The sequence below is a fragment of the Tenrec ecaudatus genome, chromosome 11 (genome assembly GCF_050624435.1).
Source record: "Tenrec ecaudatus isolate mTenEca1 chromosome 11, mTenEca1.hap1, whole genome shotgun sequence".
Lineage (NCBI taxonomy): Eukaryota > Metazoa > Chordata > Mammalia > Afrosoricida > Tenrecidae > Tenrec > Tenrec ecaudatus.
In genome coordinates this window covers 90,076,061-90,098,221 of record NC_134540.1, presented here as the reverse complement: position 1 = coordinate 90,098,221, position 22,161 = coordinate 90,076,061, and positions in this window count along the sequence as shown.

Genomic DNA, 22,161 nt, shown 5'->3' with positions numbered 1-22,161 from the left:
TTCCCATTTTCAGTGGGATTGTGTTAGTCTTTCCTCCATTGACTACCACGTTGGCTGTTGGTTTTTCATATTTAGCTTGTATTGTCTTGAGGAACTTTCCTTCCATTTCTATCTTCTCAAGTGTTTTAAACAGGAATTGGTGTTGGATGTTGTCGAATGGTTTTTCTGCATCTATCTATATTATCATGTGGTTCTTACAGTTTTTCATGTCAATGTGACAAATAGTACTAATAGTCTTTCATGTTGAAACATCCCTGCATCCCTGATATGAATCCCACTTGGTCATGGTGAATTATTTATTTTATATACTTTTGCATTCTGTTGGCTAGTATTTTGTTAAGGATTTTTGCATTGATGTTCATTAGGGATATTGGTCTGTAGTTCTCGATTCTTGTGGGATCCTTGCCCAGTTTGGGTATCAGAGTTATACTAGCTTCATAGAAGGAGTTTGGGAGTTTGCCATCTTTTTCTATGTTCTGGAAGAGTTTGTGTAGGATTGGTGTTAGTTCTTCCCTAAATGCTTGGTAGAATTCTCCAGTGAAGCCATCTGGTCCAAGGGATTTTTTGTTGGCAATCCCTTGCTAACCTTTTCTGTCTCTTCTATTGCTATGGGTCTGTTGACATTCTTGATGTGTTTTTCTAGGAATTTGTCCATGTCTTCTAAATGTTGAGTTCATTGGAGTACAATCCTTCATAGTATTGTGTAACTATCCTTTTGATTTCATTAGGGTCTGTTGTAATGTCCCCTCTTCCATCCCTTATTTTTGCTATTGAAATTTGTTCCCTCTTTTCTTTGGTTACATTTACAGTGGTCTATCGATTCTGTTTATCCTTTCCAAGCACTAACTTTTAGCAGTATTTATTTTTCCATAGTTTTCTTATTTTCCCTCTCCTGAATCTCAGCCCTCATTTTAATTATCTTTTCTTTTGCTATTAGTAGGATTGTCCTGCCAACTCTGATCTAGTTGTTGTAAAATTTGTGCTAGCATATCAATTATGAGTTTCTCTTCCTTTCTCAGGTGTGCATGTATTGGTATGAAACTTCCTCTGATGACTGCCTTTGCTGTGTCCCATAAGTTTTGGTACGTCGTGTGCTCATTCTCATTGGTTTCCAGAAATTTCCTAATTTCATCTCTGATCTGCGCCAGTACGCACTCCTTTTACAGTAGAGAGTTATTCATCCTCCAATTGTTTGCTCTGGTTTACTTTGTCTTCCTTTGGTTCATTTCAAGCCTTATGGCACAGTGGTCAGAGAGAGAGAAGTCTGTATTATTTCAATGTGCTTAAATTTATGTAGATTTGTCTGATGTCCCAGCATGTGCCATGTGGTCTTCAAAAGAATGTGAATCTTTCTGTATTTGGATGGACAGCTCTGTAAATATCTATCAGGTCAATTTGTCTAGTTGTGGTTTAGCTCTGTAGCCTCCTTGTTGAGTTTCTTTCCCTGTGATCTATCTTTCTCAGAGAGTGGTGTGTTGAAGTCACCTACTATAATTGTCGAGTCTATGCTTTCTTTTTTAATCTTTTGGAGTGTTTGGTTGACGTGTTCAGTGGGTCTCTCATTTGGGAATATATGTTTACAATGCTTAGTGGTTCTTCGCCTACCATTTCCTTGAGCATTATATAGTGTCCCTCCTTATCTCTTTTTATGGTTTGCACTTTGTGGTTGATTTTATCCGAGATTAGGATAGTAACCCCTGCTTTTTTTGTATTGCTGTTTGCTTGATAGGACTTTCTCCAGCCTTTGATTCTCAGCCTATTTTTTTCTGTAGCCTTGAGATATGTCTCCTGTAGGAAGCAGATTGAGGGGTTGTGTTTTCTAAGCCAGTCTGCTAGTCTCAGTCTTTTAATGCCTGAGTTCAGGCCATTGATATTCAGGGTTATTATCTCCACTGCAGACTTTATGATGTCATCGTATACCTTTTGTGTTGGGAGTTTTCCTACTTTCCTTTCTCATTGGTGTGTTGTGTGTGTGTGTGTGTGTGTGTGTGTGATTCTTGACTTCTTTCCATCCTTAAACCAATGCTATCTTGCGGTCTGTTTTCTCTTTGTTGCCCTCTGGGTGAGGTTGTTCTATGTGAAGGTCTCTTATCTATGCTTGGTGAGTGTTGTTCTTCTGCCCATACTGATTTGGCAATGATCTTTTGTAGGGATGGGTTTCTTCTAATGTATTCTTTGAGTTTTTCCTTGTCTGGGAAGACTCTTACTTCTCTATCTATCTTGATTGATAATTTGGCTGGGTAGAGTATTCTTGGGTTTGTGTTGTTTTCCTTCAATTTTTTGAATATGTTACTCCACTCTCTCCTCTTCTTCATATTTTCTGCTGATAGGTCTGACCACATTCTTATTTGGGAACCCTTATATGTGATTGCTTGTTTTTCCCTAGCTGCTCTCATGATTTTCTCCTTTTCCTCAAAGTTGGATAATTTAACTCTTATGTGCCTTGGTGACTTCTTTTTGGGGTCCCGTCTTGCTGGGTTTCTTTCAGCCTCCTGAATGGTTGCCTGGTTTTCATTCACTAAGCTGGGGAAGTTTTCCTCCTAGAACTCTCTCACTATTGTTGCAGATGACTTCTTTATTGTGTCTTCCTCAGGTAAGCCAATAATTCTAATGTTGTTCTGCTTCATAGCATCAGACATAGCTCTTAGGTTTTCTTCAGCTTCTCTGATGATCTTATTAGATTTTTGTTCCTGTGTGTTAAAGTGTGCTTGGCTGTCCTCCAAGTCACTGATGCGGTTCTCCGATTTTTTATTGGATTCTCAAGGTCCATGTTTCTGCTACTGATTTTTGTTATCTCCTCCCTAAGCTCCTGTATTTCCTTTTTGTGTATGACCTTTATCTCATCTATCATTTCATCCTTTTTCTGTATTGTTTCCCTCATACCCTGTATGACTCCAAGTAGCATTCTGAAAATTTCTTTATGTGGCAGCTCACTGTCTGCTTCTTCTATGTATGTTGTTATGTTCAGGACATACTCTGCCATTGCCTTTTGTTTTTCCCTTGAGATCATTGGGCTGATGGATATTTGCGTTTTGTTTTAGAGGAGCCAGATGCCATTTTCCAGGTAGTCAAAGAGCACTGGCTTTCTCTGGCAGATTTATAGGAATGCTTCTTCAAACTCCCTACAGCTAATTTTACTATGGGATTAACCTACCACTTTATCCTCCTGTGGTTTCCCTATCAGGGCAATGCCCCAGAAGGCTGGTAGTTTGCCTGCATTTTTGTTGTGGAGGTTGGGCAGAGGTTCCTGTAACAGCTTGGAATGTTGATAATTGTTGGCTGAGCTGCCTTATGCCCCTAGGTATACAGGCAGGAATTCCCCGGTGAGAAGTTGGGTGGGGCTTTCCTAGCCTCAGGTTAGTTACACAGGGTGGAGCTCACCTAGCTGGGTGTGGTACAGGCATAAATGTCCTAGGCCAAAGGGAGTGTTCTGGAGGTCAGCAGTGGAGTGTGAGAGAACAGGAAAGAGACAAAGAGGAGGAAAAAAAGTAAAAAGTAAGACTGTTTAGACTGTGCTGGAATATAGGGAAGAGGGGGAAACAAAAGAAACTATGTAGCTGAGTCTCACTCCCCATGTGGAGCTGCAAGGGTTTAGTCCTTGCTCAGAAGCATCCGGGCAAGCCACAGCTGAGCCAAGAGAAAGTCGCTGAACAGACCATCAGGGGACAGAGTGCAGAGATGTAAACAAAAGCAACAATGTAGCTGACCTCCAATCCCTGCCGGGGGAGCTGCAAGGGTTTGGGTTTAGTCCCTGCCCAGAGGTGGCAGTGGCAAGCTGTGACTGTGCTGTGCAAAAGGCCCTGCGCAGCCTTCTAGGGCTGTGGGGGAACAGTGGGCAGAGATGTAAATAGAAGCAACAATGTAGCTGAACTCTGATCCCTGCTCCTGGAGCTGCAAGGGTCCTATCCCTGCCCTGATGCAGGTGGGAGCAAACTGTGGCTGTGTTGATACCAAGCTGCCCTACAGGGTCCAAATTGTCCTGGCTCCGGTAGATACAGTGACGGGGCCAAGGTCAAGCCCCAGCCAGCTTCCACTGAGGTAAGCCAAAAGCCCCCAGCCCCTCAAAACCCCATGGATCTGTGCCTACTTATCTTTATGATGCTCCTCCTGCATTCCAGCAGTGTTGAATTTCCCTCTAAGCAACTCTCCTGGGCTGGATTCTACGGAGTCCCTCAGGTAAGTGTCACTCCATCACCATCTTCCCAGAAGTCCTTATTCAACTCTTATCACAATCCATACATCCATCCATTGTGTAAAGCACATTTTTACATGCATAGCCCTCATTCTCAAAACATTTGCTCTCCACCTAAGCCCCTGGAATCAGCGCCTCATTTTCCCCCTCCCTCCCCATGCCCCACTTCCTCATGAACCCTTGGTAATTTATAAATTATTATTTTGTCATATCTTAAACTTCCCGATGTTTCCCTTCACCCACTTTTATGTTGTTCTTCCCCCAAGGAGGAGGGTATATGTAGATTTTTGTATCAGAAAAATATTGGAAAAAGAAAACAATATTGACCGGTAGTCTTATCACGTCACGGATAGCCACTGTTGACATACGTGTGTATATGCTCTGCTTTTGACTGTGTTTGCATACATTTTTAATGAATGAGATGCATACTGTGGAGAGCAACTATGTACTGCTTTTTAATTGTCATTATTTTTCAGTTGAAGTAGATAATAAGAACTTGTAAATTTCACTCACTATCAGTCTTCTGAATGAAGACATTTTAACATGTGATCTATGACACTTTCTACTCACACGGTTAAAGAAGGACCTGTACATTTATAATTCACAGTTATTAGAAATCTTCTGGTAATGGTTTAGAGTATGTACCCATTTTTAATGTTCTTAGTTTGCTTTTCATTCCACTTGTCATGAAATACTGTTTTATAACTCATGTGAAATGTGAAAAATGTAACGCTAAGTCTTATATTCCAAATAAAAAGAACAGGGTGTTTCAACATCTCTTTATGTCACTGTTTCAGTCATTCTTATACAGCATAAGAGCAAAGGGAGACCATTTAATTGGTTAATTGCTTTTGAATAATATTAATTTATTGATAATTATTTTAATTAAATTACTGTCATTTATTGCTAATTACATATGAATATTTCCCATTAATAGGATTTGGAAAAGTCACGTGTTATGGAATAGCTTGGTTTGCCTACCATGTTGCCAGTGGCCGTATAGTTAGTATTCAATTCATGGCAGCTCAACACACATAATGGAATAAAATGCTACTGGGTCCTGTTCCATACTCGAGATTAGCACCTGCCACGTAGTGCCCTTGAGTCAATGCTGACAGGTACAGAAAACCCGGTCTGTCTCCCAGGGAGCATTGGTGGTTTTGAATGGTTCCCTTGGGGATCATAGCCCAGTACGGGACGACTACATCACCAGTGGTCTGACCTCCCACAGTAGAAGCTTATGAAATGCTTGCTGACTTGGAATGAACATTTACCTCTAAGGGGATGAAAATTGTGGTTAGTCTTTTTTTTTCTTTTCAAGAAATGAATATTTTATCCCTTATGCTTCTTGCTAGGGTATTGTGTGCAGCAGTTTTGGGTGCCACTGACAACTAGTTCTGATGACACTCTAACTTCTTAGCTTTAGATAGGATTTAATTTCTGAAGCCAGAAAGTCAGACTGCAAGCGTTTCTTGTCACTGGAGTGCAAGGAAGTTGTCGTGTCTGAGGGTCCCGTTTGCTTGCTACAGACAGAAATGCTGGTCCTTACGTTATCAGGCAAAAATATCACCATTAAACCTGACAGTGAAATGGTCTGCTGCCATATCTACCATTTCTGCAAATCCTTCAGGTTTTTGGATGGTACCAGGTTCTGGTTGTTCTGGTAGTTTTATATATTTGAGTTGAATAAATTTCTAATTCATTAAGAAACATAAGGGGCTTCAAAAAGTTCATTGAAAATTCGAATGTAGTGGTAATGAAATATTTCCACAAATGTTTTGAAGTATGCATATGTGTGTTTTCTAGGTCTTAACATATGCTTCAGGAGTCAGCTTTGTGAATACAATAAAATTAAAATTAAATAGGCAGAAAACATGTAGAACTTTTTTTGCATTTAAGATTGTATATTGTTTATGTCAGAGCTTTTATATATTAATGCATTTTCTCTACTTATGTTTATTATTTTGCTCTTTCAATGTTTACATTGCTGCAATTAGCTAATTTAGAGTTTTAGATAACATCTAAAATAGTGTAGAAAAAAATCTAAAAAGTATATACAAAATAGGAGTGAAGTGTAATATTGAAAATACAACATAATGGGATAAAGCAGTGAACCAACAGAGAGGTCTTCAGGGCCCCAATCCCAACTACATGGACACCCCCAGTCCTTCACCAGAAAAATGCACTTCAGAGGACAGCCTTGAAGCTGCAGCTCACGGAGAGTGGTGCTTCTGATCAGGAGCAAATGAACAGGGAAGGAGAGAGAATGGAACATATTCTGACCCACCAAGCCCCGAGAACAATATTCTGGCTCAGAGCAGCCAATTCACAGAGAGGACCAAAGCACTGGTCCCACCATGAGACATGATGTCCCTCACTGAACCATAGCACTATAGGGGTCAACACTGGAGACACAGCGTGGGAATTGTGCCCGATCTGACACACACCCTTCCCCACCGACGGGTGTAACACTAAGGATGTGCAATAGAGTAGCAAAGGGAGCAAAGCGATGAAGTCCCCAAGGAATACCATAAATAGACTGTAGGGGCAGGAAAACACTCTTAAAGGTCAACAGACAGACCTGGAACCATTTATAGGCTTTTCTTTTTTTTACTGTTGGTTTTTGTTGTTTTGTATTTTGATTTCTTTTGTTGTTATGTTTTACTTTGTCTTGTTTTTGTGCTCATTATTACCTCTGCATGTCTGTCTAGATAAGATAGGTGGGTGTGTTAGTCTGGGTAGACGAGAGAAACAAATTCTTAGATATTCATATGCACATAAGAAAAAGCATTATATAAAAGTAATTGTATATTAAAAAAATCCCTGGCCAGTCCAGATTAAGTTCATGAATCGATTTTAGCCCATATATCCTATACCAATCTATACAATCCTCTTCAGACTCACAAAACACATGCAATGATGCTGAATGCAGGAAGATCACAAGCCAGTGGGTGGGAAGTCTTATGGATCCAGTTACATCTCAGTGCTGGCAGAGGTCTCCACATGGCTCCTCTAGTTCAGGGCATTATTATAGCTCCCTGTCTCTTCTCCACAGCATTGAGTATTGTCAGTAGAGAGTCTACAAGGGAGTGAGAATGTGTCCTGCCTCCAGTGAGCTATTTACCTCCTTAGCACCTCCAAGTGAGCTCATCAAACTGTGACCTGATTGACAAGCTAAATTCTACCCCTTCACTCTTAATCCTCTCAAACTGGCAACAGATTATGTAACTACAACAGTGGGATAAACAATCTGGTAGAGAAAACAACAGGACTGACAGTTCCATGGGGGCATGGGAGAGGGCAGGATGGGGGAAAGGAAGAGGAGGTGCCAACAAACCCAGGGACAAGGGAACAACAAATGATCTAAAGTCAATGGTGAGGAGGGCATAGGATGCCTGGTGGGGCTTGATCAAGGGCAATGTAGCCAAGAGGAATTACCGAAACCCGAATGAAGGCCGAACATGATGGTGGGACAAGAGGAAAATAAATGGAAATAGAGGAAAGAACTAGGAGGCAAAGGATACTTATAGAGGCCTAAATATAAGAATGTACATATGTAAATACATGTATATATAATGCTAGGGAAATAGATCTACGTGCATCTATTTATAGGTTTAATATTAAGGTAGCAGACAGACATTGGGACTTCACTCAAGTACTCCCTCAATGCAAGAATACTTTTTTCTAATAACCCCGCATTCTCTGACGCTCACCTTCCCTGACATGATCACAGAAGACAAAATGGGTGCATAAGCAAATGTGTTGAAATAGGCTGATGGTGCCCAGCTATCAAAATATATAGCGTCTGGGGTCTTAAAGGCTGGAAGATAAACTAGCGGCCATCTAGCTGAGAAGCAATACAGTCCACATAGAAGAAGCACACCAACCTGTGTGTGTGATCATGAGGTGTCGATGGGATCAGATTTCAGGCATCAAAGATCCAGAACAAAACATCATATGTGAATGTGAATGAAGGGGAATGCGAAGGGTCACGTGGAAGAGTTGAGGAACTCAGGATGCAGTATAGCACCAATAAAACATACAACTTTCTTCTAGTTTTTTAATGCTTCCTCCCTTGCCCCCATTCCCCCACTATCATGACCCCAATTACATCTTACAAATCCGGCTATATCAGAGCATGGACACTGGTACAGATTAGAGTTCTAAACACAGGGAATCCAGGACAGATAAACCCATCAGGACCAACAATGAGAGTAGTGATACCAGGAGGGAAAGAGGAAGGTGGGGGGAGAAAGGGAGAATCCAGGGGGACAACAGATAAGTGGGTGAAGGGAGAGAGTGGTCAGTTTAAAAACTACAAAAAAAATTATCAAGGATTCATGAAGGAGGGAAGGGTGGGCAGTGGGGGTGGGGATGAGCTGACACCAAGGGCTTAAGTAGCAAAAAATGTTTTGAAAATGATGATGGCAACAAATGTACAAATGTGCTTGACACAATGGATGGATGGATGAATTATGATAAGAGCTATAAGAGCTCCCAATAAAATGATTTAAAAATAAAATTTAAAAGAAAAGAAAAACACAGCAATGAAACAAAACAAAACCCACCGCTGTCCAGTGAATTCAGATTGTAGAGACCCTGTAGGATAGAAGATGGGGCTATTCCATAGGATTTCCAAAGCTGTAAATCTTTATGGATGCAGACTTCCATGTGAAATATGAACAGCCTTATGCCTGCATGTCTTGAAAATGTTACCTGAAGCAAATTAAACCTATGGATGACTAGCAAAGTTGGTGATGTTTTTTGTTTTCAACAGTTGGATAAGCATTAGAACAAAATTAACTTGATATTTAAATTTCCCTTTTTCCTTGCCAAATTTTTAAAACCCTGTGTGTGTGTGTGTGTGTGAATTAGATGAAGGTTCACAGAACAGATCGTCGTTTACACTGCTCAATTCTTGTACATTCTGATTCAACTCATCCACTGCCATCCCCTCAATGGCTCCTCACAGATCCCTTTCCTCCATGTTTCCTGTTTCCATTCCTCCTCCTTTCTGACCCTCTGAAATTTGTCCTTGTAAAGATGCTGCCTTGTTGACCTTAATTGGGTGATTATTCTAACTAGGTGGTGTCTTCAATTCTAGACCTGAAAGGTAAGGGCTGTAGAATGGGGTTCCACTCTTCTTTATCTCACCAGTAAGGCCTGCTTATTTTTTAAATTGTACATATTTGTATACTACCAGACGTCCTGCTTTTGGCGGGACAGTCCCGATTTTTAAAAATGTTTCCTGCGTCCCGCGCCATTTAAAAAATCCAGATTTTTTGAAAGAATGCATGACAAGCTAGGGTATACGGTTTTCGGCTGCCAAGTGGCTATTTCACCAGGATATGAGTTTTATCAATGGTGTCCCGCTGGTGTCCCGCTTTACCAATGTTAAAATCTGGTCACCCTATAGTAACTGGATATTAAGGGAAACGATTTTTGTGAAAATGTCATGTTAAGTGTGTTAGGCCAGGTGACTAGAGAAACAAATTCACTGACACTCAAAACAGTGTAAGAGAGAACTTTACATCAAGAAGTAATTATGCGTCAATAAGACATCCCAGCCCAGTCCATATCAAGCCCATAAGTTATATATTAGGCCATGAATTCTTCTTCAGACTCAAGAAGCACATGCAATGTTGATGAATGCAAGAGGCGCACAGGCTGCTGTGTGGAAAGTCTTGTGGATTCAGTGGCAGTGGAAGCATCTCCATGGCTCTGGCGGCCATCACAATCAGTGTGGATCCATGTGGCTTGTCAGTAGGAATGTGAAGGAGAGAGAGGGAGAGAGTGGCCTGCCTGCCTCTTCCAAGAAGTTCCCAGAATTCTCCTGAGGAGGTCATACCCACAAGGAGGGATCATCAGGCTGTGACCTGAATAAGTCCGGATTCCACCCCTTCATTCTTTTGTCAAGTTGACATCACATTGTGTAGCTACCACATTAAGTCAGATAAGTCTGCCTTGATTATGTTTTATAAGGGAAATTTTTGAAATAGTAAAAGTACTTATCTTAAATATTTTGACTTTGTTTTTTGAAGCTGTCATTTGAAATTTTCTATTGAAGTTCTTTGACTTCATCATTTCTTACCTGTTCCTTACTATTCTACAATTAAAAGGGAATTTCAGAGTCTCTTGACATCCACAATCATCTTCTCTCTTTTTAGTGATCTGTTGCTTCATGCATGATGGTCTTGGTGTCCTCCCACAGCTCATCAGGCCTCTGTCATTAGTGTTCACGGAATCAAGTCTATTCTTGAGATGTACTCACATTTTAGATGGGATAGATTCAAAGTTGTAGGTTGGCTTTTATGGACTTGTTTTAATTTTCTTCAGCTTCATAAATTTCATATGAGAAATTAATGGTCTGTTCTCTACTCAACCCCTGGCCTAGTTTTAACTGCTTATATTGAGCCTTTCCTTGGTCTCTTCCCATAGATGCACTCAATTGATTTCTGTGTGTTTCCCCTGGAGATGTCCATATGTATACTCCCCTTTTGTGTTGTTGAAGAAAGGTATTTGCTGTGAAGAAGTCATTGGTCTTGCAAAATTCTATCAGGTGGTTTCCAGCTTCATTTCTTTCACCAACTATTATTCTTTCTTCTTCATTTCCAACATTTTAAATTCCAAACGCCAATAATTATCAGTATATCTTGATTGCACATTTGATCAATTTCAAACTGAAGATGTTGGTAGAATTCTTCAATTTCTTCATCACTAACTTGTGGTTGGTACATAAATTTGAGATACAGTTGTATTGATTGGATTTGCCTGAAGGCAGATAGATATAACTCTATCACAGATAGCATCATACTTCAAACTAGATCTTTAGTTGCAATACTGGAAGATTTTATGATCAATATGTTGAGTGATGCATCAAAAGAATACATAGAGTCTTTGTACCAAAAAGAACTCATTGACATTCACCCATTTCAAAAGATACATATATGAACAAGATCCAATGGCACTGAAGGAAGAAATCTAAGCTACCCTGAAAGCAGGAGCTGAAAATAAGGCTCCAGGAATTGATGGAAATGCAATGGAAAAGTTTCAACAGGCTGATGAAGCACTGGAAGCACCCACTTGTCTATGCCAGGAAATTGGCAAGACAACTGCTTGGCCAACTGATTGGAAAGGATCCATATTTGTGCACATTTAAAAGAAAAGTGATTTAATAGAATGCCGAAATTATTGAACAATATAATCAATATAATATGCAAGCAAATTTTTGCTAAAGATCATCCAACAATGGTTGCTGCAGTACATTGACAGGAAGCTGTCGGAGGTGCAGGCTGGATTCATAAGAGGACATGGAACCAGGGATATCATTGCTGATGTTACAGGGATCTTGGCTCAAAGAGATGATCAGAAAGATGTTTATTTACTATGGATAGTTTTGAGAAGAATAGGAATCTCAGAACACTACATTGTGCTCATAGGAAAGCTGTATTTGGATCAAGGGGCAGTTATGCAAACAGAACAAGGGAATACTGCCTGGCTTAAGATCAGGAAAGGTGTACATCAGGGTTGTATCCTTTCACCATGCTTATTCAATCTATACTAAGAAAATAATCAGAAAATGTGGATATATGTGTATATATATATATATATATATATATATATATATATATATCTCATCAGGATCAGAAGAAGGCTCAACAACCCGTGTTATGCAGATATTGACACAGCCTTGCTTGCTGAAAGTGCAGAGGAGTTGAAGCATTTGTTCAAGGATGAAGGTCAAGGATTGTAGCCTTGAGTATGGATTACAACCCAATGTAAAGCCTTGAGTATGGATTACAACCCAATGTAAAGCCTTGAGTATGGATTATAACCCAATGTAAAGCCTTGAGTATGGATTACAACCCAATGTAAAGCCTTGAGTATGGATTATAACCCAATGTAAAGCCTTGAGTATGGATTACAACCCAATGCATAGCCTTGAGTATGGATTACAACCCAATGTAAAGCCTTGAGTATGGATTACAACCCAATGTAAAGCCTTGAGTATGGATTACAACCCAATGTAAAGCCTGACAACTAGAACAATAGTGACCATCACGATCAATGGAGAAAAGGTTGAAGTTGTCAGGATTTTGTCGTACTTGGCTCCACAATCAATGTTCATGGAAGCAGCAGTCAAGCAATCAAATAGCACATTGCAGCGGGAAAATTTGTTGCACACGACTTCTTCAAAAGCAAGCATGTTCCTTTGAGTACTAAGGCAAGGCCCACCCAATCCGTGGCATTTTCAATTGCTTCATGTGCATGTGAAAGTTGGATAAGGAATAAGGAAGACTTCAGAAGAGGTTTCTGATCCTTTGGATTGTGGTGCTGGTGAAAAATATGAAGGCACCATGGACTGCACCATGGAACAAACAAATCTGTCTTGGAAGAAGTACAGGCAGAGTGCTCCTTAAAAGCTATGATGTATGTTAGACCGGGTAGACCAGAGAAACAATTCCATAGAAACTCATATGTATATAAGAGAGATTTATATACAAGAGCAACTGAATATTTGAGAAAACATCCCAGCCTGGTCCAGATCAAGTTCCTAAATCCAATATTAGCCCCTATGAATGAAACAAAATGTGCAGTGATTGGCAAGACGAACCAGTAGGTCTTCTGAACAGATTTATAAGTCAGAATGTGAAGCCTTTTCTTGCCTTGATGAATTAGGTGTTTTAGAATGCTGCTGTGGTGGTGGTTGATAGGTGTGGATGAGTGCATTTGACCCTGTGGACAACACAATGAAACGCTGCTGGGGCCTGCATCCTCAAGATCGTTATGTTTGAGCCGCTGCTGCAGGAATTAGGACCCACCCTTCCCAGTGTGCCCTTCCTTGCAGTGCCAATATCTTCACAGTTTGTGCGTGAAGAGTCATTTGGAGCAGGGCACGGAGCAGGCCATTCTAATTACTTAGAGAATGGACTTTTATTAATCACAGACTAAAGAGCACAGAGATGAATGAATTGCACATATCAGTCTGGGCTCTGTGAAAGCAGGCTCCTATTCACAGGGTGAGATCACATCCCAGCACACCCTGGTGGCAGAGTGGTGCTGTGCAGGGCTGCGACCCACAAAGGCAGCAGTTTGGAACTGTCAGCTCTCCCTGAGGGAGGAAGACAAAGCTTTCTATTGCTGTAAAGAGTAACACTCTCAGAACCCCCCAGGGGAAGTTCTACCTTGTCCTATAGGGTTGCTATGAGTTGGAATCTACTTAAGGGGAGTGAGTTTTGAGGGATTAAATCCTAATCAGACATCCCATGATATGTGCCAAATGGTATGTACAGATACTAAACATGGAAACCTCCCTGCAGGCCTTGGACATCAGTTAGTTCACCCGTTTAGAGTGGGCTAGATTTACTAGCCAGAGAACAGGCTTTACCTCCTTTCCTAAGGATGAATTCTGTGTTTCTTCAGTGAGCAGTCTTCCATCCTAAGGCATGTACTTAGCTTTCTGCCCATTAGCAGCTTGGGATCCAGTGAGGGGGAGTTCTATTACAGAACACGTGTGCACTGAATATTAACTGAAAACACCTGCAAAGGAAAGGCGTCTCTTCTCAAACAAGATCACACTTACAGGTACAGGAGTTAAGTCTCAACAGATCTTTTCAAGGGCCATGGTTCGAACCACAGCAAAGGTGCTTTCGCAGTGTTATGCCTTTCTTAAAATAGAGTTATATTTAAATAAATAATACATAAATATGTAAATGAAACTACAAAATGTAGTATAGTTTTGTGGACTGACATTATTTTCCCCCTCTCTGGGAACAGTGTCCCCCTTTCCTATGTGAGATGTTCCCCTCCCCACTCTAACGTGCCCCCTCAGTCCTGCTCCAAGACCCCAGCTGACCCAGCCCAGGTCAACGAGGGACTTTGAATTGGGGCGCTTCAACTTGGGACTGGGAATACAGCAATAGATCATCTTATATTATGGGATGCCCTGATGGGTCCTTGTCAGCCGCCACGTTCCCTGCCCAATGGAGAGAGTCTGTGAAGTGACAGAAAACAGGGAGCTGTGACCGAGGACTCGTCCCAGGTACTCAAGAACTTAGTGCCAGCTGTCGATAAACCTACCATCACTCCGGCCTTGCCTATAGAATTGTGTGAGGGAGTCCAGAATCCTTCCAGGAATTCCCCTTGCTCATTAAGCTTGTTTGGGGATTTCTGTAAATCACCACCAAGAATGCGACTAATTCAACTCCTGTGCGCTCTCTTCTGTTCTCAGATGGTGTAGGAATAAGCAAAACCTCATGTAAGCTATCAGGCTCATTTTGAACAAGAAAGACTCATCTATTTGTCAGAGAGAGCTGTGCTCAGGTTGTCTGGGGGATTTCATTACTAAGCTGATGCATATTAGAGCTTTGTGGAGGAGTCTGGTATTAAAGAATAAGAAGAGGGATATGCAGGGGCCCCCTGGGCTGGCTGAGTAGGATCCGGTTAAGAACCTGCTGCTTTTGGGAGGCCCTTTTACTCTGAGCTGTGCACCTGATTTCTCTGAGGCAAGAGTTGCTCCGGTTAACCCAGAGAATAAAGCTCAGCCACAGATGGAACTGCTGTTCTTTCCCAGCTCTAGCAAGAGGAGCCCTGGCGGCTTACTGGTTATGCACTGAGATGCAAACCCGAAGGTCAGCAGTTTGAAACCACCTGGCATTCTCCAGGAGAAAGAGGAGTCTTTTCACTCCCATAAAGATGTATACTCTCAGAGGGGCAGTTCTGCCCTGTCAATGGCAGTGAGTGAGTGAGAGTGTGTGAAATGCTTTGGAGTTGTCCAGCATTTGGTTAAGGAGCACTGGTAGCACAGTGGGTTAGTGTTAGGCTGCAAACTCCAAGATGGGCAGTTCAAACCCACCAGCTTCTCCAAAGGAGGACAATGTGGCAGCTGGCTGTCATAAATATTTACAGCCTCAGAAACCCCATAGAGCACTTCTACTCTGTCCTATAGGGTCCCTAATGAGTCACAATCAACTTGAGGGTAGTGGGTGCACATGTTGTGTTAAGGAGACCTCATAGTACAATGATTATTTGTGGCTAACTGAAAGCAAAGGTCAGCAGTTTGAACCCACAAACTTCTCCACAGGATAAAAGATTTGGTAGCCCACTCCTAGGACGTTGAAAAAAACAACAACAAAAAACCACAAAACCCTAATTTCCACTGAGTCAATTATGACTCATAGTAGCCACATAGTACAGAGTAGATGTGCCCTTTCAGTTTTCCAAGACTGTAATTCTTAACAGAGCTAAAAGCGTCATCTTTTCCCCATGAAGGGACAGATAGATTTGAACTGCTGACCTTGAGGTTAGCATCCCAACTCATAAGCCACTACACCACCCAGGGCTCCTACCTGTCATGATTATAATCTCAGAAACTCTACAGGGAAATTCTAGTCTGTCCCTTAGGTCACTGCAGTTGGTAAACAACTTGTTGTCACACTGCAGCAATGTTTTATTATTGCTTCCTTGCATTGACGGATAGATGATAGATAGATAGATAGATAGATAGATAGATAGATAGATAGATAGATAGATAGCAATCAGAGTTTAAAATTCCATACGTTTAAAATTTAGAGTTAAAAATTCCATAAGCTGGGATGGATTTCAAAGTCCTTTTTCTAGCTTGATCTTTTCAGTTTCTTGTCCACTTTCTTTAACCTTCCTACATGTGGTCATAGAGCTCAATCAGCAACCACACTAAAATGTAGAGTGAAAGTCCTTCAAAACTGGATTCCTCCTCATCATCCGTATCCCAATGCAGAGCTTCAGCTGGTGGGAGGTCATCATAGACACTGTCCTCATTGAGATCGCCGTCATCACCATCATCATAGCCGCTGTCCTCACTGAGATCGCCGTCGTCACCATCACTGCTATTATTTTCATACAAAGCGCAGTCTTCACTGCCATCCATAGCATTACTAATACTACATTTCTGGAAGGCACGTCGCACCGTCTTCTGGAAGGTCTTCCCATTCATCGTGAACCCACTTTGCTATTAACTCTATGTCAGGCTTCATGAGATTTCCTCCTTTTGTTAGTCGGACTTGACCAGATGACATCTATTCATGCCACATCCTTCGCACACGGTCTTTAAAAGGCTTATTCAAAGATACACCCAGAGGCTGCAGTACAGATGTAAACCCACCTGGAATAATGGCAAAAGTAACTTTACTAGATTTTGCCTTTTTTTTTTTATGTCATCCAATAGGTGGGATCTGAACATATCCCAAAAAAGTAATGATGCTTTTTCTTTAAGGCTGCTCCTGGTTGTCGGTTCCAAATTTCTTCCAGCCATTTTTTTGTTCCATCTTCATCCATCCAACCTTTAACATGTGCACGCACAATAATTCTTGGTGGGAAATTGATCTTTTTAGGCAAGGTCTTTCTTTTAAAAATAATGGCATGACGCAGCTTAGTTCCATTAGCCAAACATGATAGAACAACTGTAAAGTTTTTTTTCATTTCCTGTGGTTTTGAGAAAAATGTTTTTTTTTCTCCTAAACTTGCCACAGTTCTGTTGCTTGGAAGATCAAAAGTCATGGCAGTTTCATCCATATTCCCAATATCTGCAGGTCATAATTATAAATCCTTCTTTGTTTTATAATAAATGACTGGAATGACATAATTTTTTCTTCAAGGTCTTGTGGCAATTTCTGGGAAATCTTTGTTCGTTGTCTCAAACATAGGCCAAACCTATTCATGAAGCGGGTACATCATGCTGCTGACACAGCAAATTTTTCAATGCCTGGTGCTTTATATTTGTCATCCTTAGCCATTTGTAGAGCACGTATGCGGATTCCCATGTGTGTTACGCAGTAACCATTTTGACGACACTCCATAACCCATTTATGCAGTTCACTCTCTAGAGACCCATAAAAAGACGTTAAACCATGAGGAGCTTTTTAATGGAAATTCAGTTTTAGTTACACTCCTTTTTAACAGTTTTATTGGCATATAATCCACATATCATACAATTCAATAGTTCAATCATATCAAGAATTGTACAATCATTGCTATAATCAATTTTAGAACATTTTTTCCATCACGGTGAAATCAACTTTAAAATAAATTGTGTCATCACAATCCATTCTAGCGCTCCTTTCTCCCTCCCGTGTTCATTACTTACTCCTGAAATCCCCTCACCCTCCTCATCCCTCCCCTCCATCCCTCCATCCCCTCCAAGCCCTTGCATCAGTTTATCTCTGTGCACCCACTCTTTCTGCACTTCACCAACTGGTAAACCCAACAGAAACAATAGAAAAGAAAAATAAAATAAAGTGGTAAGGATAAAATAATAATAATAATATTAAGAAAAGCTACAAATAATGAGTAAGAGAGAAAAGACCACCATCAACATTTTAAAAGCCAGGGAAGAGATTTTTGTCATGGACCAAGCAAGAGATACTTGCTGCTAGAACAAATTCAGGTTGGGTCAAGAGGGAGGTCAACTGGCCGAATATGGAATTCCATCCAGCATAATCAAGACCACATGACTCCTGTCTGATAGGAAGGCTGCTCAAAACCCTTGCCTGTGGCTAGAGGGGCTCTGCCATTGACTTAATCTGACTAGATACTCTGCAAATAGGTTTTGGCCTCCCACCGTCCTCCATAGCCTTCTACAAATTATGTGTTCATTATTTTAGCTCTGATACTTTTCCTTTGTCATATTTGAATTTTGTTTTCATCATCTCTGGATCACACAAGCTTGTGTGCTTCTTCCATGTGAACTTGATTGACTCCTTGTTTAATGGCTGCTTGTTTGAATACAAGCCTTTAAGACCCCAGATACTATTCCTATTGATAGCCGGACACCATCTGCTTTCTTCACCACATTTTGCTGTAGCACCCTTATTTTCAGCAATCATTGCATAAAGGTGAGTGTTGAGCAGGGCAAAATTATCAGAACAAACCGTCCTAGGATAGGAGTGAGAGCTCAGTGGGAGCCCAGACTCCATCTGCTTGTCCATGGCATAAGCACGATGAAGGTTTACTTTGGTGTTTGGATGATGACAACATCAAAACTCGTAAGACCAACTACACCAACAATAGCAACAAACCAACCAGAAACAAACAAAAACCCTTTTTAAAATTTGAGATCATTTTAGATACCCATGCAATTGTAAGAAACAATACAGAGACTTGGGGACCCTTTTCCCAGTTCCCCCCACAAAAGCAGCATCTTGCAAAACTCTAGCATAATATCACAGCCAGGACACTAACATCAATATTGTGATGATACAGAATTTACATTTATATCCCACACAGAGCTCACTGTTTCTCTTTTACAGCCATATTAATTTCCCGCCTACTCTCACGTCTATCCCCAGTCACTAATCTCTTTTCAGTTTCTATCATTTTGCCATAACAATGTCATACAACAATTCTCTGAAGACTCCGTACGTATGTTGTGTGTATTGAGAAAGAACATTCGTAAAAACTAAGTCTTCCAACTAAAACTCAAGAACTCCAAGAGTGTAACTCTTTAAGGGAGGAGAAAGTCATGTTTTTATCCCACAGTATTGTTTCAAACTGCTAACCTTGTACTTAGCAGTCCAATAATAAATACTACACCGCCAGAGGCCCTATCCTCAAACTAAAGTGCAGGCCAACTCTCTCCTTGTTCTAAGTCATTCTATTTTGTTCCTTTTAAGACAGCTTGTCACATAGTGCAACCTTGCTGTTGTTGGATGCCATTGAGTTGGTCTGACTCATAATGACCCTAAGTACAACACAGCAAAGCGCCGCTTGGTCCTGTGTCATCTCACAATTGTTTCTGTGCTCGAGCCCATTGTTATGGTCACTGTGCCTTTCCATGTCCTTGAGGGTCTTCTTTATTTTTTTCCCCTGCTGCCCCTCTACTTTACCAAGCATGATGTCCTTCTGGAGGGACTGGTCTACTGTGGCGGCTGGTGTGTTGCTGTGATGCTGGATGATGTGTTTCATTGATGATGTCACTGGTATTTCATATGCCAGCAGGGTCACCCAAAGGGAATAGGTTTCAATAGAACATCCAGACCAAGAGCAGAGCACCAAGAAGGAATCGACTGCCTGCTTTAGAGGAAGAAAACTTCTCTACAGCTTTGAAATGTTGTCAGATACTGAAGGCCTAATGAATGTGAGAGATAATGCCAGAGGATGGGCCCCTCAGTTCGAAAGGCACTCAAAATGTGACTGAGGCGAAGCTGCTTTCTCAAAGTGGAGTTGACCATGGTGATGTCATGAATGGAGTAAAGCCTGTGGGAGTGGAGTCTTCGAGAACTTCATTTGTTGATGAAGCACAACTCAAGGTAAGAAGAAACAGCTACAAAACCCTAATAACCAGAAATTGGAATGTACGAAGTATGAACCTAAGAAAATTGGAAGTTGTCAAAACTGAAATGGAATGCATAAAGATCGATATCCCTGGCATTAATGAGCTGAAATGGACTGGTATTGGCCATTTTGAATTAGAAAATCATATGGTTTTCTGTGCTGGCCGTGAAGATCAAGAGGAATGGCATTGCATTCAGAGTCAAAACAGACATTCAATATTTATTCTGAAGTACAATGTAGTCTGTGGTAGGATTTTATCTATCTGCATCAAGGAAATCCAATCAATACAACTATTATTCAAATGAATGCACCAACCATGAAAGCTAGTGATGAAGACATTGAAGAATTCTACCATCTTCAGTTTGAAATTGACCAAACATACATTCAATTTGCATTGATAAATATTTGCAATTGGAATGCAAAAAATATAAACAAAGAGGAAATAACAGTAGCTGGGAAATATGGTCTTGGTGATAGAAACAAAGCTGGAGACTGCGTGGTGCATTCCAGCACTTCTATACAATTTTCCATTACATCTTTCACCTAGAAACAGTACTACAGGGGAAAAAAACAATTTTGTTTACCTGGCTCACACAGATGTTAAAAAGAACAAGCTGTGGTTAATCTTTATAGAGGTACACTAAGACCTCTCTAAATAGAGACATGTTTGTAGCTTTTCTGTATTAAGACCTTTTCCACTTAAGCAAAAGGATGATTAGCATTTTGACTTGTGGTCATTTTATTCTTTCAACAAACTCTTTGCTTCTATATTTTAACAAAGTTCACCAGTAAAGCCGCCATTTGTCTATAGTTCTGTGGGGTGTTGTGTGTTGCTGTGCTTTTGGAAATTATGCCACCGGTATTTTGAATACCAGCCGAGTCACCTTTGATGACTAGGTTTCAGTGGGGTTTCCAGACTAAGAACAGACTAGGAAGAGGCAGTTCACTTCTGAGGAATTTGCGATGGAAAACCTTATGAATAACACCAGAACACTAGCTGATACAGTGCTTGAAGATGGCCTCTCAGGTAGAAATGTACTCAAAATATGACTAGGGAAGAGCTGCCTCCTCAATGTAGTTGCTGTTGTTAGATGCTATGGAATAGGTTCCAACTCATAGCAACCTGTGTGTCGCACAACGCAATCCTACCTGGTCCTTCACCATCTAAACAATTGTTATGTTTGAGTCCAGGGTTGCATCCCCTGTGCCAGTAGATCTTGTTGAGGGTCTTCCTCTTTTTCACAGGCCCTCTACCAAGCATGATGTCCTTTTCCAGGGACTGGCCTCTCCTGACAATATATCTAAAGTATGTAAGACGAAGTCTCGCCATCCTTGCTTCCAAGGAGCACTATGGTTGCCAGGAGTGCATCATACTTGGTCCAAGATCAGATGTAGTCAACTTAATCATTATCTTGTAACCTAAAACAATTTTAGAAATATATGTGATATGCTGAATTAATTAATGTTCTATAATTTACCTGTCGACTTGATCTCGAGGGTCTAACATCCATAGCCGTAGCTATACAGAACTCACAGACAAAATTCGTGATTTAGTACAGAAGTTAACAAGTTGTAATGCCAGTGAGCATTGTATGGGTTATTTATCAGGTTATGTTACAACATTCCACGAAGTCTGCTAATAAATGCCCAAAGGGCATACCACTCTACCTCAGCCTCAACCCGGAGGCATTTGGTTGAAGCTTCCTGGGTCAGCAAACCCAACTCCCTGAATTAAATGCCCAGAGGCACCCACTCCAGTAAGCCTCAGCTCAAAGACACATAGCTCCACTTCCCTAATTAATTCCCCAGAGGCATCGTGCTCCACAATCCACTCTCCTACACGAAAGTGCTCATCTTGGGAAGTCCACCACTCTTTCTATTCTCCACTCCTGATTCTGCTGACGTTCCTCTGATGCTGACGCCTTCATCCTGGCCCAGGAAGTTCACTATGTGGAAATCTCCGGTCCAGAGGATAGCACTCCATTCCTGGCTCTTGTTTTTAAAATCATTTTATTAGGGGCTCATACAACTCTTTTTACAATCCGTACATACATCATTTGTGTCCAGCACATTTGTACATATGTTGCCATCATCATTCTCAAAACACCTACTCTCCACCTGAGCCCCTGGCATCAGCTCCTCATTTTCTCCTCCCTCCTCGCTCCCTCCTCCCCCGAACCCTTGGTAATTTATAAATAATTATTATTTTATCATATCTTGCACCATCCAACGTCTTCCTCACCCAGTTCTCCGCTGTCCGTCCTCCAGGGAGGAGGTTACATGTAGACCTTGTCGTCTGTTTCCCGTTTCTCCCTCACCCTCCCTCCACCTTCCCGATATCGCCACTCCTCTGTTCTTGAGTCCCCGTATTTCCAGTTCCTATACGTGCCAGTGTACATCTCCCGGTCCAGCCGGTTATGTAAGGTACAATTGGATCATGAGATTCCTTCCTCCTGCTTCTGGGAGGGTTCATTCTACACACAGCAGGATGGTGCTTTAGGGAATCCTGTTTCCGAAGTGCTCACAGATGAAGCCTATCAGTATCTTCCGCTACCTTCTTACCAGACCCCTGCAGGGAAAAGTCATTTGGTGGCAGTTAGAGACTTTGGCCAGAAGAGCCACTTTAGATAACTCACTGCTCCTGTCATAATTATGTAACA